Source organism: Camelus dromedarius, chromosome 7, assembly GCF_036321535.1.
Source record: "Camelus dromedarius isolate mCamDro1 chromosome 7, mCamDro1.pat, whole genome shotgun sequence".
In the NCBI taxonomy this organism is placed as follows: domain Eukaryota; kingdom Metazoa; phylum Chordata; class Mammalia; order Artiodactyla; family Camelidae; genus Camelus; species Camelus dromedarius.
The window spans coordinates 80,394,446-80,400,015 of NC_087442.1; positions in this window are offsets into that span (position 1 = coordinate 80,394,446).

Here is a 5,570-nt window from a genome sequence, read left to right on the forward strand (position 1 = left end):
AAAGAAGAGTAAATTAAGCCCAAAGTAAGTAAGAGGAAAGAAATATAAAGATAAGAGTAGAAGCCAATGAAATAGAAAGTGGATAAACAAAAATAAATAACCAGAAGCTGACTCTTTGTAAAAAGTGAATAAAAATAATAAGCTGCTAGCTAAACAGATTAAAAAAATGAAAAGAGCACAAATTTAAAATAACAGGGTTGAAAAAGAGGAGATGACAACATACACTGAAAGATACAGTAATACTATGAAGAACTTTATGCCAGTAAATTCCACAAATCAGATAAAGTGAATAAATTCTTTGAAGGACACAAATAACCAAAATTGTTACAAGGCATAATAACTATTTCTAAATACTAGCAATGAACTGAAAGAAAATAAAATATTAAAAAAATGCCATTTATACACTTTTCATAAAAATTAACTAAAACTGGGTCACGGTTCCAATTTTAAAATGCATAGTTATAAAACTTCTAGTGGAAACAGGGGAAAATATAGGTGAACTTGGGTTCTTGACAAATTTTTAGATACAACAAAGGCATGTTCTGTGAAAAAAACTTTTTAAATGAAAATGTTGGTAAGCTATACTTTTTAAAAATTGAATAGTCTGTTCTGTGAAAGAGAATCAAAAAGCAAAAAATATTTGCAAAACATATTGGAAAAAAGACTTGTATCACAAATATAGCAGAACTCTTACAACTCAACAATAAGAAAACAATCCAGTTTTTAATAATTGGCAGCAGTTATGAAAAAAAAAACACATCAAAGATATACAGATAGCAAATATATAAATGAAGAAATGCTCCAAAGCGTTTGTCATTAGGGAAATTCAAATCAAAACAATGAGATACCACTACATACCTATTAGAATTACTAAAATCCAAAAAGGCTGATGATACCTGTTGCTGGTGAAGATGTAGAGAACATCCTCCCAGACTGCTGATGGGAATGGAAAATGGTACAGACACTTCGGCAGTTTCTTACAAAGTTAAAAATAGTCTAAATGTTATCTTACCGTATGATTCAGCAGTTGTGGTCTTTTAAGTATTTACCCAACTGATTTGAAATTTTATGTCTACACAGAAACCTGCATGCAAATGATTATATCAGCTTTATTCATAATTACCCCTAATTGGAAACAACCAAGATATCCTTCAATAGGTGAATAGATAAGCAAACCGTGGTACATTCATACAATGGAATATTTTTTTAGCGATCAAAAGAGCTATCAAGCCATGAATAGACATAGATGAATCTTAAACACACATTCCTAAATGAAAGATGGCTGTCTGAAAAGACTAAATACTCTATAACTACAATTACATTCTCAAAAAGTAAAACTACAGCAATGTTAAAAAATAAGCAATTGCCAGAAGTTTGAGAGGAGTGAGAAAGAGCTGAATAGGTGAAACAGGGTTTTTTTTTTTAGGGCATTGAAACTATTTTATATGATACTCCAATGGTAGATACATGTATTTTGGAGCAGTTTTATTCATAACAGTCCCAAGCTGGAAACAATCTGAATGTCCAACCACAGGTTGATGGATACACCATGTGGTATATCCATACAATGGCATCCTACTCAGCAAGAAAAGGAAATTAATTACTGATACAAGCTACAACACGATGAATGTCGAAAACATTATGTAAGCAAGAGAAGCCAGAAGTGCATTCTCTATGATTCATTTCATTAGAAATTCTAGGACATGAAGACTCATCTATGGTTAGTTGCCTGGGGCTGGTGGTGGTGGGGACTGATTTTGAAGAGGTAGGAGGAAACTTTTTGTTTTGGGGAAAAACTTTTGCTTTTCCTTTGATTGTGTAGTGCCTATATGCCTACACATTTATCACTGTATTATACATGAATTATATACATCAATAAAGTTGATTTTTTAAGAAATGGAGCAACAGTAAGACGAGATGATTTGTGCAGCAAAGAGGAGATTTCCAACTGATGGTTCTTTCTTGAGAGTATATAGGTCAAGGGCTGCCTTTTATGCCGGAAGCTTCTCTCATGCCAAAATGGAGAGATATTTCTCTGCTGTACCAACTCCTTTCTAGCACACCTAATTCTGTCTGGGCAGTTCTTTAGAAAGGAATTCCCCTGCCCTCCCTAACCTCCATGACTACCACCCTCCTAGGTGTAGTCACCTGGCTGCCAACAACTAATGTGTTTCCGGGAACCAGCGGGAGTAGTCTCTTCTCTATAGAATTTGAAATCATTCTGATTCCACCCCATTTCTCTTTCCTTCCCTGTGTAACACTTCCTATATCCAAGTCCAGAACCTCTCCGAAGTTCTACAAATCCCAAGTTGTTCATTTGTCCATAGGATTTTGACTTCTTGATGTGCATCCATTGATTTAATCCTAGCTGAAAGTCAATGTATTTGTCATCTATTACTGCCTAACAAATACTACAAAATTTAAAGGGGCTTAAAACAAAAATAAAAAGGAGATGAGGGTCACTGGGGATCATCCTGGAGGCTAGCTAAGATACTGTCAGTAAATAATTACTTGTGAGTTTATTTCCATCTGCTTCATTTTATTTTTCAGCAAGTGTTTCACCTGCCACTTGTGAAGCAAATACCAACCAGGTTTTATTAGTATGACAGATACTATGATAAGTGTAACTAAGTTTATAGTATTTAAAAATTATGATTGTAGAAAAAAATTATAACAGTACATGCTTCTCTCTTTTTAAAAAATTAGTATACTTTTTTCTTCGAGCAGTTGTAGGTTTATGGAAAAATTGAGCTGAAAGTTCCTATATGCACTAGTTTCTTCCGTTAACATCTTGCATTAGTATAGTACATTTGTTACAATTAATGAGTCAATATTGACATGTTATTATTAACTAAAATCCAACTAAAGTTTATATTAGGGTTCACGCTGTGTTGTATATTCTATGGACTTTGACAAATGTATCCACCTTTATAGTATCATACAGAATAAATTCCATTTCCTTTAAAATACCTTTTGCTCCAACTATTCATCCCTCCCTTAACCCCTGATCTTTTTATTACTTCTAGTTTGTCTTTTCCAGAATGTCACATAGTTGACATCATACAGTATGTACCCTTTTCAAATTGGCTTCTTTCACTTAGCAATATGTACCTAAGTTTCCTTCATGTCTTTTTGTGGCTTGGTAACTCAAACTCAGTTTTTCCTATTGCTGAGTAATATTCCATTGTCTGAATTATCACAGTTTGTTTATCCATTCACTTATTAAAGAGTATCTTGGTTCTTTCCAAATTTTGGCAATTATGAATAAAGCTGCTATGAATATCGATGTGTAGGTTTTTTTGGAAGCAAACTTTTTTCATCCCTGGTTCTTCAGGTTTACATTGGACTTCTTTTTTCCTTAGATGGTTTATTTCTTCCATATCTGAAAAAACCCTTCATCTTGTTTATGTGTGCCAGAATTCCTATTGGGTTTTCAGTAAACATTAATTACCATTAATTACCAAGTTTTCATCAAAAATCTATACATACATTTTAAAATTTGTTAAGTGATTTTCAAAGTCTTTTGGATCTCTAGGTTTTTGGCTATTTCCACAGAAAGGTAGAATTTTGTGCTTATTATTGAGACTGGAGCCCAATGTAACTTTTGTATAATTTCCGAAGTATTTAAGTTCTTTTCAGTTGCTGTTTTAAATGTCTATTTTGTAATTGCTCTTTCTATCCTTCACTGAACACTTCATTAAGTAAAACTTCTAGCACAACCGTATCTGAATTACCGTATATATTCTATTTGACTACAGAATGAAGATTGTTTCTCCAAAAACATCACACTCAATTCATGTGTCTTTATTACTTTTTAAGCCATTCTAAAGGCCCTACATTCACACATGGCACCAAAACAAACTGCTCTGTGTGGGAACACATAGTTTGCTTTAGTTCTAGACAGCTGTAGCAGACAGCTGTACTTTCTTAGCTGACTGTCTCCAACCCTCCTTCCTATCTGAGGGAGCACCACAGTCTTGGTGACAGCACGCCCTCCTTCTCACTCTGGAAGTGTGAGAGGCCATCAGTGATGTTCCCTCACCTCCAGCAGTCTGGGTGTGGCACCCGATCTTTAGCTAAATATCACTTTTCCAGAAATTTAAATCTTGACCAAGTGACACAAAGACAAAGGGGCAATGAGACTGAATTCACAGCCGTGGGGAGATTATCTCCAATGGCAGTGGAGGTGGAATCCCATGCCAAAGAGGGGGCAGCAGTCCCCTACAACAAAGGTGACTGTGTCCCTCTTGGGCGACTGGGATATCCCTGCCAACATTTTCCAGCTTCTCTGGCTGATGGAGTTACCTGGGTCTTTACCCATTTTTTGAAGCCTGGTATTACGACTTCCTGTCAATTCTTGAACCCTTTACACTCTGCCAATAAATTCTTTTAAGATTGTGAGAGTAGCTGTTACTTTCAACAGAAGTATTTTAATTGATGAATCAGCAAAATCAATCAATCTAGTCATTAATTCTCCCACTATTCATGAAGAAACTACCAAGTACCATACATTGGGCGGGGCTTAATATGACAGTGAGTATAATGGATACTGTTTCTACTGTTTTGTCACCTACCCAAGTTACAGACAAGGAACGAGATGATGGCATACATGCTCGATGGCGAAGGACACTACTCATCAGGAACACAAAGGAGGAACGTTTAATCCAACTTTAGTGATGGTAGTGGTGGCAGTGTCAGAGAAAGTTTCAAGTAATATCTAAATTGAGATGTGAATATGTAAAAATTAGACCTAGTTGGGAGGTAGGAGGCGGGGTGAGTATTCCAAATAGAGGGAACAGCCCATGTGGAGGCTCATTTTTGAGAGGATCAGGACCCTTCAAGGAAATGAAAAGAAGTTCTAGATGACCAAAGAGTAGAGTTTGAGCAGAGGTAGAAAGATGAGTCCGGAGTGATAAGTGGGACTTGCATCATGCAGAGTAATATGAGCCCTCTGAAGGGCTTAACATCTTCTCCTACAAGCAGTTGGGAGCAACTGAAGAGTCTGAAGCCAAAGTCTCAGTATATAGCAGCCTGGTGCCTGGAGACACAGGCTGCAAAATTTAGGAGTGAGTATAAAAATCTCTATTTGATGACTTAGAGATTTTTTTTTTAAAGAACAATGATAATGTGCTTTCTTTTATGTGAGGAAATGACAATACTGAGTTAAAAATTAGCAGACAGGTTGGTTGAGAATTTTTTTTCGATAATGGTAATGGATTTACTATGAGTCATCAATATGCTACAGGGGATTGCCTATGACAGTGGCCTTCAGGTTTTTATGCTCATACTTCATAAACTAATTTTATTGTTTATTTTGTTTTGTTTTTATGGGGGGGGGAGTGGGGGAGGTAATTAGGCTTATTAATTTATTGTTGGAGGAGGTACTGGGGATTGAGCCCAGGACCTTGTGCATGCTGAGTATGCACTCTACCACTGAGCTATACCCTCCCCAGTGTAAACCAATTTTAAAAGCTTATATATAACTTTGCACCTTTTATGTTGACATTTAAGTTTCTTTTCATTATAAATTTAAATAGTTGCAAAGGATGCAATTTTCTGTCACATTTTAA